General features: G+C 55.7%; 1 protein-coding gene across 1 annotated transcript in view; it reads right to left on the bottom strand.

Annotated features, from left to right (window-relative positions):
- Window positions 1-13,039, bottom strand: part of RAP1GAP2 (RAP1 GTPase activating protein 2) — a gene marked incomplete at both ends in the record, with an annotated part of 50,852 nt that overhangs the window by 22,820 nt on the left and 14,993 nt on the right. The gene's annotated exons all lie outside the window — the stretch shown is intronic.

The raw sequence follows: 13,039 nt of genomic DNA, 5'->3' as shown, positions 1-13,039 counted from the left end.
AATTCTTCATTCATTTGAGTTTGGTACAAAGTCACAAACTGAACCAAGAAAAAAGAAACAAAAAAACCCTCAGTCTGCAGCAGTGCCCATATTCCTTCCACCCTGAACCAGAGGTACACACACTGTGAGGTTCGGGTGCATATTTCTGAATATTTTTAACACCGAAGTTGCCAGACCAGCAGAGTTCTGGAGGAGAAAACTCCCTGCCCGGGGCAGCCCGCATAGATCAGCGCGGGGTCAACCTCTGAAGCCAAGAGCAACTCCCGTGCGGAGCGGGGGGAGCGGCGCCCGGAGAGCAGATGCCAGCTCGCACAGCACTGCAAACAGGCCATTTCCTACGGCACAAAGTTGAAGATGAAGTACAGCCCGTGGTTTCGGCAATGAAAGATGAAACCATTTGTCAGCTGTTCCCGGCGCAGACAAAGCTGCGGAGCCAAGTTACAGCGGTTCTGCCTGCACGGGAGCCCGAGGGGGCCCTGAGAATCGCGCTGGTCCCGCCGGCTCTGCAGCAGCCGCGGCGTCGGGGCTCACCTGGCCCGGGGAGCGCGGCCCCTGCACACACGGGCACCGACACGCGCTCTGAGCGGTCGCGGTTACTCCGGTGCCCGGCTCCCGGCAGCGCTGCCAGCGCACAGCGCTCAGCGCAAGCGGGTCACGGTTATGCCGGTGCCTGCTGCCTGGTCCCCGGTACCGCTGCCGGCACACAGCGCGCACCGAGAGCGGGTCACGATTATCCCGGTGCCTATTTTCCAGCTCCCGCTACCGCCGCCGGCACCCTCCGCCCAGTAATTCCATCCGCCGCTCCCGCCGCTGGCCCCGAGTCCCCCCGCAGCCCCCAGGCTCTGCCCGGCCGACGGTACCGAGCGCTACCCGGCTCCCCGCGGCGTCACCTTCTCTCGCTGCTCTGCCGGGAGCGGTGCAGGAGCCCGATCAGCACCACGGCCGCCCGCACCCCTGCGCGCCGGGACCGCGTCCTGCCGCCCGCCCGGGACATCGCCGCTGCCGCCGCCACCGAGCGCCGGCACCGGCGGGGGCGGCGGCGCGTCCACGGCCGCGACCGCCCCCGCCCCGCACCGCCCCGCGCGCGCCCCGCGCGCTCCCCGCGCCGCCGGTAACGAGCGCGGGGCCGGTAACGAGCGCGGGGCCGGTAACGGAGTCCCGCGGGAGCGGCCGCGGAATGGCGGCAGCTCTGCCCCCCTTCCCCTCCGGCCGGGGAGGCGTGGGTGTGTCCGCAGACCCCCGAACACCCCCGGGCCGGCTCTGCGGGCGGGCGGGGCTCTGAGCACGTCAAGGCCCCGGGGACCCGACTGTCCGCGGCAGAGAGCCCGGGTCACCCCGGTACGGAGGCTTTCCCGGCAGCCACGGCCCGGGCTCCTTAAGGGGCGAAGTGCCAGCACAGACCCTTCAACCCCGCAGAGGGAGGACTCGCTCCTGCCCCACAGACCGGCTCCTTCCCGCAGCAAACCCCCGCGGGACCTCCCAGCTGGTCCCAGCCTGGCCCTGCCATCCCTCTGCCAGGCCCGAGCATCCCTCCCCCCTGAGCCCAGGCTGCAGCAGCGGGACAGCACGAGGCCTCGAGCCTGTCCCTCACACCGGGAGCTGACACACAGCTCCCTCCAGGAAATAAGAGTACTTTTTTTTATTAAGTAAACTGTAAATTATCTACTTCTCACCTCAGCACCTTTCCCTGGAAATCCTTGTTGCCGTGGTGATAAAACACCCAGGTCCCTGTGCCCCCCTTATCTCACCCTTCTCCTCTGCCAGTTTAATTTTCACAGGAATTAGACACAGGACAAGCTACAGCACTTTGAGCAACTTCCTAGTCCGAGGGATGAAAGCACCATCCATGCTGCCTGCAGGTGTGGGAACATATATGAGAACATCCACCCAGCACAGGACAGGACACCAGCACCTGCCCACAGCCTACTGGTTCTCTGTATCCCTGTAGGCATTAGGAACAGTCGAAACAATCCTCCTGCATCTGGTCAAGCCCACTGCCCTGGGTGGGTTTAACCAGCCTGACCTTAGAGCAGGGAGGGCAGAACCCCTCTGGCAGTGGGTTGCAGGGCCCCTGGAGCAGTTGCTCCACAAAGTGTCACAGCCAGGTCAGGGTTTTGGGGGGACCCTGCCACAAACAGGAATCTGCTGGGGGGCACACACAGGCTGCAGGCAACCACATGCACCGTGCACTCAAGTGGGACCTGAGCAACTCCCAGGGAAAGGTGGAGAGAAAGGCCCCCTGCTCCCCAGCCACAGAGCAAGAGCCCAGCATGGAACAAGAGCTGCCTGGAAACCCCCGGCTGGGGCAGTCAATCATTAACAATGCATGGGGCTCCCCTGGCAAAGTCTGTAATAAATGTGTTTGCTCAGGAGAAACAGCTTGCAGAGGCCACAGACCACATCTGGCAGGGAACAGCCACTCCTGCAGCCTCGTCCTGCCTGTCGCCCTCCTGCTTCACCCACTTCCACTGCCTGTCACCCTCTTGTCTACCATCCTTAAGGAAATCAACATAACCTCAGTTCTGGCCTTCTCTATCTAAACGTTTCAGCAGAATCTCTAATCAGATGGATTCTTTAAATTCAACAACAACAAAACCCCTATCATTGCTGTAATCTCTTTCTGTATCCTACTGTAAGTCAGATAAAACCAGGCGTGATGTTACTTTCATCAACACACCACATGAATTCACCCCAGATGAACCAGACAGCATTTTGGTGTCACCACAGCACCCATCCCGACCTACACTGTGCACATGGATCACTCCAGAGAGTCAAGACCCAAACTTAAACCCAAGATCAGTATTTTTGTATTTCGCCAGATCTCGAGGTACCTGGGGAGACTGAGGCAGCAGCAATTCCAGCAGACAAGTGTCGAGGTACCCACTTCCCCACAGGAAAAAGCCCAACTCATTCTCCAAAAATACTGAAATGCATTTGTGCCTCCTCAAAACATCAGATGATGCCAAACTCTGAATGGTAGTGAGTGAATGTAAGTGGGTAAGAGGAACTAATCCTGCAAAACCTGGGTGCTACCTGCACTGCCAAGCCTTTCAATAAAGTTTTTGGTGGATCAACAGATCTCTTCCTGCAGAAAATACCTGTCTGCTTTCCTTCAAGCTGAAGCTATGAGTCTGGCAAATTTCTCAGGCATAGGAAACAAACAAACAAACAAACAAAAAAGGAGAAAGAGAAAGAAATTAGATCCTGTTTCTGTGCCAAATTACACTAATTCTCCAGCACCTCAGTAGTTTCCAGTTAATGGAGGGGGAGGGGAGTTAATTTTAAATCTTTTACCTCTCGCATTAAACAGGCAGATTCGAATTTCATTGAGTCTCCTTCTCTGGAGACATTTTCCACATCTCCCCTCCCCTTTTCCAGACAAGTTAAGTATTAATCTCCTCTTGGTTTATGCTGAAGTGGCTTTGTATTGATTTTTAAAGATGTTCAATTCTCTCCTATTTGGAAATAAACCAACACTTTGAGCAGAAACTCAGTCAGGTTCCCTCTCCACCCAAACATGGCCCAGCCCACAATGGAAGTAACTGCTTCTGGACTCATTGCAACTGATTTGTAATTTATAGGCTGAGGGCAAGATAACAGATGGTGAGGGGCTGGCGGGCTATGGGTTCTCCTAGGAGGGCTGGATGCTCACACAGCTAAAAGAAACCAGGACCTCCTGCTCCACAGGACATCACCTGTGGCTGTGACGGGCCCTGCAGAACCTGCCCTGTATTTCTTAGGTTCTGCTGTCTGGTATCTGCTCCAGGATGGACCAGGGCAGGATGACAGGGATGCCTAGGGAGGCAAACAAGGTGGCAGGGCTGGTGCATCTGAAAGCTCCTGCCCCTGCCTGTTTTCCCCATGCTGTGCCCCCTCCAGCTCCATCCAACCTCCTGTTCTTGCAGTGATGCCACCAAAGCACCCATCACCTTCGTGAATGTTTGCAATAGGGATGCACTGTCAGGGTCAGCACCCCCAGAAGCTCTCCAGATGTCCCAAAGGGCATCTCCTAAGACAGAACGCTGCAGTTCAAGACTCCAAGTCTCCATCCTTCCTTTAAAACCTCACTATCACCCCTCCAGTGACTAAATTACCTCCAGGGTAAGCGGCTGCCCCTGTTTTATGAAGAAATAAATCTCTTGAAAAATGCCCTGACATTTTTGCTTCAGAGAAAGCAGTTGGCAAGGAACTAGGAAGCCCGAGGGGCTGGAGGGAGCACACGACAGGTCAGGACAATTACACGCTGTGATCAATACATCACCTGGAGGCCGTCTGGACACTCTGCTAAGAAAGAGGATCTGAAAACACCAGACTGGGACAAGACTAAGCCTTTATCCCTAGGAGTGCTGAAACTGCCATGAATAAATGACACTATTAATATTATTATGAATCCATTAATTTATGTAGTAACTTTGGCTTTTGTATTGATGCTGCAATGGGATGAAACCCCCCACGGGTGAGAGCCCATCAATCTTCCTCAGCCACCTGCAGGGGCCTTTCCACCTGCAGAGGACCCAACCCCATGCTCACACCTGAGCTGCAAGCACAGCTGAGCCCAGCTCTAGTGACTCAGGGCCTCTCCGGCCAGAGCCGTGGTGCTGCCGCATCAGGCAGTGCAGGACATGTCCCTGTCACCCTCAGTGCCTCCCAAGGCAGGAGATATTTCTGGTTCCCTCACTCATGAGGGACAGCGCCAGAAATACACGAGCTATGCCAGGCATTTGCCACAGCCGGGCTGGAGGCATGGCCAGCCCATCCCTGCAGCACCGTGCCGGGGCTGCAGCAGCTGACGGGGAGCCCAGAGATCCACCCGGGGCCCGTCCCCACCACCTTGGGACCCTTCACCACTGCCCCAGGCACTCACCCAGAGTCCCTCTGGGCACTGCTTCCCACCTGAGCACAGGCACCCGCACTGCCCAGGAGGGAGAGCTGGGATGGGGCAGCTGTGCCAGCACCGGGAACTGGGAGCCAGAGAGGAACAAAAGGAGACAATGCAACACGGCCCGAAACCCAAAAATAGTAACTGTTTCCCTGCAAAGGAGCAGTCACATCCCAATTTCCCTGGCATGGCAGAAACGGATTTGGGAGCTTGCAAACCAGGGAGAAAGCGATTACAGTATTTCAATTGGTGCTGCAGGAAGAGGATAAGAGGGCATCCACTTTTAGAGAAGTATCACAAGAAATAGGGCTTTAGATTACATTACATCCAGCCCCAAGTAATCTGATTAAAAATTTATTTTATGGCTTCAGTTAGAAAGACATGAAGGAAATCCCAGGAAAGCACAGAGCCAGCTATTCCATGCAGGCAGTAGGAGACAGAGCGCAGTGAGATTATCTCCCCAGAAATGGTGCGAGACGGGTGTGACACACCACCAGCCACCCCGACACCACGTCAGTACTGAGAGACTGGATCAATGTGTGCCAGGGCATGGGGCAGCCCCAGCTCCCCAGCTCCCACCCCACACGCTGGCAAGGCTCCCCCAGCACAGCAGTGCCCCAGCCCTGAGGGCTCCCTGTGCCCCGGCACTGTGGCTCTGGTACAGAGCAACAGGGTTGAAGTGCAAGAAAAGAGCAATTTACCTGCTGAGCTCAAGCAGGAGCACACAGGCTGCAGGCTTGCCCTGTCCAGAGCCCATCCCTGTGATAAGTGCAGCCAAGCATCGACCTTCTGCCTGTGGCCAAGCAGGGCCTGTGATGGTCCATCTCCCCAGCACAGTTTCCAGCCCTCCCCAGCAATACGCAGGGACAGCGGTCAAAGCCACAATGAAAGAACAAAAACGAAAGAACTCTCGCTGCAGAAAGAAGCTGAGGCCAGGTGGGTCTTGTCACCCTCCCCTGGGCAGAGCAGATGCTGAGGAGCACAGCTAAGGAAGGTGCTGGAAGCAGCTCCTCCCTGTGCAGCCCAGGCTGCCCCTGCTCGAGGGCACACGGCCTGTGGAGCATCCCAGTGAAATGGCCCGTGGCTGCAGCGTGTGCAGGTGATGCCAAGCACCACACATGACAGACACACTCAACCAGACCAGCTCCAAAGGAGGTAAGGCTTGAGCCGTAGCCAGGCCAAGAACTTCAAGAAAGCCACCAAGGAGCGGTGGCCACCACAAGAGCATCAGTGACAGGAGCCTGGAATGCTGACCATGCAATCAACACATGAATAGAGAGTGGTTTTCCAAGACTCATTTATCAAGGAACAAAGCAAGCCCTGGGTACAAGGAGTCTCTTGCACACCTCTCCCATCCATTGTGTGCCATCTGGCTATGAGCCAAACACTATGCTGTCATTGGCAGCCCAAAGTGAGTCACCTTTGGGCTCTCCCTGCCCAGCAGCGTGGCTGTGTGGTGGCATTGGGGGCAGCATCAGCCGCAGCACGGCTGACACAGAACAAGGTAGTTGTGGCCACGACAGCAGCACAATTACATGGAAACTGTATTCCTGATAATTTGGGGTATTTCTCCCTGTGAACACAGGCCTCCTGAAGAGATGAGCTCCAAGATTTCAGCATCCAATTAAATTAGATCAAATCAACAGAGGAAATTAGTCTTTACAGCATGAACAGATCCTCTGAATTTCACTAGCAAATCAGTGAGCTAAATGTCACCATTCATCAGTAACATCACTAATAAAGCCAGATTTGGAATGTACAGCCACTAACATGTGTCACTCGCCCAACGCTTCCACCACCACCAGCACCCTGCTCAGCCCCTGGTCCTTCCTCCACTGCCCATATAGAGCAAAGGCCATCCCTGAAGCCATTATGCCAATCAATCACTACTGGAATCCAGCTGGGAAGCTCAGGATTAGGCCCAAACTTTAACCTCAATGGAGCAATGCCCTTCCTGAGGATGCTGCAAGGGATGTGGGAGAAGGGGGTGACCCTAGGCAGAGGCGGGGAGGAGCAGGGTGTGCCTGGGCAGGAGGCTCAGAAGGTACTGCTTGCTGAGCCCAGTGTTCCAGGGAGAGCTGCCCCTCACCCTGCACAGGTTCTTACTGGCCATGGGCAGGGGAAAGCCAGAAGAGGTGCAGGGCAGGGCCAGCAGCTGCAGGAGATGCTGACCCGTGTCTCCAAGCCCCACTGCTGGGGAAAGGCACCACTGCAGCCCCACCTTTGCAGCAGCCAGTCTCAGAATAAACATCCCAAAGCACTCAGTGACAGCACTGGATGCAGCACAGCGGCAGCAGTCCCACACTGCCCAGCCAAAACCCAGGCTCGCATTTTGCTAACCCAGCCCCAGGGGCCGTGGCACTGAGGGGCAGGTGGGTGCTGCGCAGGGCTCCAGCACGGGTGGGCTGCCCCAGGCTGGGAGCAGGTCCTCACCTGCGCAGAGCAAGCAGGAGAGCTGGTGGCTGCAAAGGCAGGTCCTGGTGGCAATGCTGGACACACAGCTGGCTCCAGAGGGCTGCTCCTGCTCCAGAGAAGCGCTAATCCCATGTGCAGAGGAGCTCAGCCAAGTGGAGCGCGTGCCTGGGCCTCTCTAAGCCCCCTCCCCGGTGGCTCCACTGTCGCTCCCTCCCCTGAGCCCCCGCTGCTGCAGTGGCACACCCAGCCCACCGCAGATGGAGCACCTTCTACCGCCAGAAACCCCCGAGGGACCGCTGCCCCAGGGCTGTGCTCATCGGCGGTGGGCAGCGAGGGGGTCATGGAACAGGTCCCGGTGCCACAGGGGGTGGCAGCAGAGCAGCAGCGCCTGGGCCCCAGCTGCTCTCCCGGAGATGACACCGTCTCAATTACCCACCTCCCTCACACACCTTGTTTGATGTGAAAGCATTAAAAGACATATAATTTGTGGAGCTAAAACACAGGTATTATCTCTGACACATCCATACTACAGGGAACATGCTGAAGTCAATCACATCCAGAGGTTTCTGTTGCTCTACAGCTTTTAACTTGCCTCTTGCTCCAAATAACAAAAGATGGAAAATGAAGCAGCTTTTAGTTGCAGATCCACCATTTTCCTCTTCAAATCACCTCACACTGTGCAACCTCATCAATGATCAGGAACAAGAGACCCAGATCAGCTTGTCAGGGCTTTAGAAAGCGGACTCTGCATTCTGAACTGGAAAGGATTAACACTATACTGCTTGTAGGAGAAAGGAGATGTTGCGGTCCCTCGTGTGACACCAGTACCATTTGAGAGGATCGAGGCAGGACAGTGCCTGAAAGGACTGACCTTTGAGACTTCACAGAGACTCAGAATATAGCTCTGACCTATTCAACTACCTGTCAAGCCTCTTCACATCTCTTCCAGGTGGGAGCCTGAGATGAGCCATGTTTTCACAACAGGCTTTGGAAGATGTGAGTTCCTTGGATATTGTATGGGTCACTGAGTGCAAACCCAGCATCACAAGCCCCAATGGAAATAAAATAGCAGAGATGGAGAGGGCCATTTCCAGTCTAGGACCATGGCCCTGCGAGCATCAAGCCTTCCCATGGCACGGGAATGCCGCTGGGTGCCAGTGGCCGCCCATCCCTGCCAGACCGTGGGGCTTGCCGGCGCCGGCCAGCAGCAGGAGGCCAGGACTCTGCCAGCTCGCAGGAAAGGCAACAGCCGGCGGGAGCGGTACAGTAATTAACAAAATTATCATCAGGAACAAACCACAGGCTTTGGCAGAATGCCCGCACTGCCACGCCGGCACTGCCTACCCTGCTCCGGGCTCCTTGGCTTGGCAGAGATGGGGCTGCTCATGGTCCCCAAATCACGCCCACCCTGGCGGCGAGTGGGCACATGTCCACGGCCGAGGGGAGGCCAGTGGGCACATGGCCAGGGCCGAAGGGAAGCCAGCAGCCATGCCGAGTGGGGCAAGAGTCCCTCCAGACCCTGACTGGGTGATCCCTGTGACTCCTGCAGACAGGGAGCGAACCCGCAGGCAGATGGTGCCTCCATCACCGCAGCCATCATGGCTCCCTCCACCCATCACGACAATATTTGCTCTCAGAAGGTGGCTGTTCTCCGAACAACCACCCTCCGACTGCAAACAGCCCCCAGCCTGACAGGCTATAAATATGGCAGGAGGAAAAACCAGCACAGTTTATTAGTTCTGAGACAGAGCTAAAAATAGACCCACGTGGGGCTGCTCAGTCCTCTGGGCAGATGTAATTGTGGATAATCTAGCTTTAAATAGGGGAAGGCTGTCTGACAGCAACAACAACATTTTAACATATGGACGGGGCGGCACTCACGAGGACGCGCCGCTGTGCCACCTCCAACGTCACCGCCAGGTCCCAGCCCACCTCTTCCGCTCCATGGCCGGGCTTTCTGCAGCAATAAACCCTCACATAAACCCAAATATCTACAGCAGGCCACTAAGAGGAAAGCATAGAGTCAACTACTGAGGGGGAGCATGAGCGGAGCTGTGCCAGTACCCATTCCCCCACTCTGAAATCTTATATAGCTGAGGCTTACCAGATTAAATGGCTGAAACACTCCAAGTCCTCAGAGCTGACAGCACCTTCCTCCTCCTGTGAAAGCTTCCTCTGTCCCAGGCAGGCTGTGAGACGTGCTGGGAGGATGCTGTGTGGGTGCAGGGCTGGGTGTGGGCAGGCGGCCAGGGCGATAACTGCCCTTCCACGAAGAGGGAAGCACTCCTGCCTGCTTGCCAGAGATAGCAGGGAGACGTTGGGACAGGCTGGATTTTGTAAATCTCCCACCAGTCCTCAGGCTGGCTGGGGAAGGACAGACCATGGCCCTGCCACCATCCTGGCAGGCAACTCAAGCAGCTGATGGCGAGCAGGGACGGCTGCAGCCACCACCCGCAGCAGCAACAGGGACCTGTCACCATCCCTGGGCACACACCTGCAGTTCCCTGGCACTGCAAGGGGCTTCCTCCCAGCAGGAACCCAGCACAAGACCCGCTGCCAACACAAGGACTCGTTTTGCCTGGCATGCCATGCCCAGCCATGACTCTCTGACCTGCCATGGCCCTGCACCGCTGGGTGCACAACTACACCCATCCAGCACTGACCCACTGAGAGACTCAGCCTGGCCTCACTCTGACCCTCCAGCCCAGCACTGGTTTTAACTGAATTTAAAGTTTTCTGCAAGTCCAGGGCATTCCTTGCACCCTGGCCCTGCACACTCAGTCCTTCCCAGCCATTTCTGCACCAGAGCCAGGATAACCATCCCCAGGCACATTGGTGGAAAGGGATCACTGCCAGGGATTCTGCCAGGCTCCAGAATCGGGATAACTATCCCAGGCATGTTGGCTGGTGGGGGTCATTGCTGGGGTTACACTGGGCAGGCTCCAGGCTCGGCAGCTATGGAGAGGAGCAGTTCCAAGGCACGGGAGATGGGAAGCCTCCCTGTGCGCTGCAGCTGGCTGCTTTGCAGTAGTTTTGACAGCACTTCCTTTGCATGTGCTTCTCTGGCTAAATATAATTGCAAAACATACATTTGCATGCAATTATCCATTTATGAAGTGCTAATAAGTCAAAGGAATTTACTTAGATGCAATCTGCTTGACAAACCTTGTCCTCACAGAACCCAAGCACAAACCTCCAAGGTTAGTGCAATAGTCAGTGCAGCCATCTCCAAGACACTAAATCATTCCCACATCTTCCCATTAACTCAGCTCCAGCCCATCAAATATTAAAGAGCCTCAAGCCTGGACACAGCTCTTTTTACAAAGGTCGAGTAAATCTTTCATCTTTTCCCACCTTCATCCTCCTGCTGCCATCGGCAGAGGAGCATCACATGCTCTTTCATGTGAGTTCTGGCTGCACACACACTGACTCCCAGTAATTGCTGTACATGGCTCCTCCATTCCACAGAGACATGATAATTTTGGTGCTATTTCTGCTTCATAAGGCTAAAAGAAGAGGTGACTCTGCCTGAAGGAGGAGCTTTTTTTACTGGTTTTTTTGTTGTTGTTGTTTAATATTCTGTGGTTTCTCAGTACACCCCATCAATACCAATGAGCAAATAACCAGAGCACAAAGGCTGAGGAGCTGTCAGTAGGTAAAGGGCTGGTGAACCCCCCGTGGGACACCACCCTACCAGTTTGTTCCAGAGAGGAGGACGAAGGGCCCCATGAATTCATCCTCATGAGAGGAAAGTCCCCATCCCACTTTTCCACCTCCAGCATCCCCAGTACAAGGACTTCACAAGGCCAAGAGGGCTCAAGGGTCTCTGCCTGTTTTCTTGGGGACCCCTGTGTTTGCTGGGCTGTGAGAGGCAGATAAACCCAGGTGGGTGTGCCGTTTGACATGCAAAGACCTTTTGCAGGCTGATGTTTTCCTCCAGGCTGACCTTCCCACTTGGGAAGCGGCTTAGCTGCCATCTGGCTCAGGTCTTCCCAAACTCGCCAGAGCTTCCTGGGCCTTCACAGAGGCCGAGCAGCAAGTGTGGCTGTTTGACAGCAGCTGCCCGGGAATGCTCGAGTCCTGTGCAACACCTTTCCTGCCCACCTGCAGCCCTGGCACCTTTGCCAGCACCTGTCACCAGAGGGGTCAGCTGAGCCCTGCCCGTGATGCCAGGGCTCCCCACCCATCACGTCTCCCAACATTCCCACTCTGCAGTGCCTCCTCATGCTCTCCAGTCCCTCAGACACATTCATGGTTACCATAGGAACTAATGAAACCCGAACTGAAGAAGAAAAAGGAGAGACAGGGAGAGGGAAAACTGCTTTGATGCCCCAGTGCCACCTGCGTGGGTGAGTTTATCCTGACCCTGTGTGGGCGAGTTTATCCCCGGGGAGGACAGGCAGGGATTGCCCTGCATCACTCAGCCCTCCCACTGCCACGCTCCATCCCTCCAAACGCCAGCTCTGAGGGGCCACATCCACCACCGTGTGCTGCTGCCCCCCTGCCAGGGTTCTGCAAGTCAGAGCTGATGTCTGCAGCAGCACGAGGCTCCCTGAGGTGCTCCAGGACATGCGGAGAGCAGCTCAGATTATCGGTAATAACTTACACAGGGAAAGAAAGCTTCCAGTGCCTGGTGCCTCTGTGCCACGGGTTAAACCAGGACACTCAGAAGCTGCAGCAGTAACAAGAGGGCGCTAAAACCCCAAAAGTTTGGGTTTATCGTATTTTTATAATTTTAAAAGCTTTTACAAACACGAAACGTGGGTCTGGCTGAGCCCCAATTATAGAACCACTTAATGAAGCAGCCTACCCACAGACCAGAAGCACCACAGGGCTGTGGGAAGCATTAGCTGCAAACAGCAGTGGATGTTCGTCAAAAGCTCCAAGGAAACTCCCTCCTCTGGCCAGTGCAGGAGGGGGATAGAGAGAGACGGGGAAACGTGGCCCCAGACCCTCACCCTACCCAGGCAGGAGCACGGCAGCGTGCCCACAGCACTGGCACGGCACTCCAAGCACGGCGTTAGCTGCCTGGCACGGGGGAGAGAGGAGGGTGCAGGGGACTACTGCTGCACCAGCCTTAGAAAAACATCAGAGCACAGTGTAGGCAGAATACAAGGAGCAGCTCAGTCCTTCTCGGCTTCACGGGAAAAGGAAAGTCTGCAGAGAATTCCCTCCGCTCCCCAAAGTGGTAAACATTGATTTAAACTTCTCATTAGTTCAGCACAACCTGAGCAATGAGCGTAGCACCGGCGATTGTGCTGTGCCATTTACAGCGGGCATTTGCCGGCTCGTTCAGGCAGCAGCTCCCCCAGGCTTTCCGGATACTTTTCCATTAATGAATAATTTGCACAGCGATTATAGAAGGAAACCGAATGAGCCATCACCCTGTGCATTGCCTGGAGCCCAGGGAAGGCCTGGCCAGAGTATTTCTGTATCAGCACAGGGGGTAGCTGATGGTGCTGGAGCTGTGTGCTCACAATGGGGAACCCCCGACTCGGGGAGCTTATCTGGGATGCAGGAGAGGGGAGGACGCACCACAGTGGGAGAGAAGAGATCAGTACCCAGGATGTCCAGCCAGGAGCACAAAGCTGGTGGGAACAGGAGGCAGGTCCCAGACAGCCACGAGTGCTGGGGGAGCAAGAGAGCATCGGTGCCACCACTGACAGACCTTCACCACCTTCTCTTCCCCATCAGCCAAGGACATATCCCAGCAGGGGTGGTGTCCTCACACAACTCGCTCCATCA

The sequence above is a fragment of the Coloeus monedula genome (genome assembly GCF_965178545.1).
Source record: "Coloeus monedula genome assembly, chromosome: 20".
Lineage (NCBI taxonomy): Eukaryota > Metazoa > Chordata > Aves > Passeriformes > Corvidae > Coloeus > Coloeus monedula.
The sequence above is the reverse complement of the archived record's forward strand: the minus strand, read 5'-3'. Positions and strand labels throughout refer to the sequence as shown.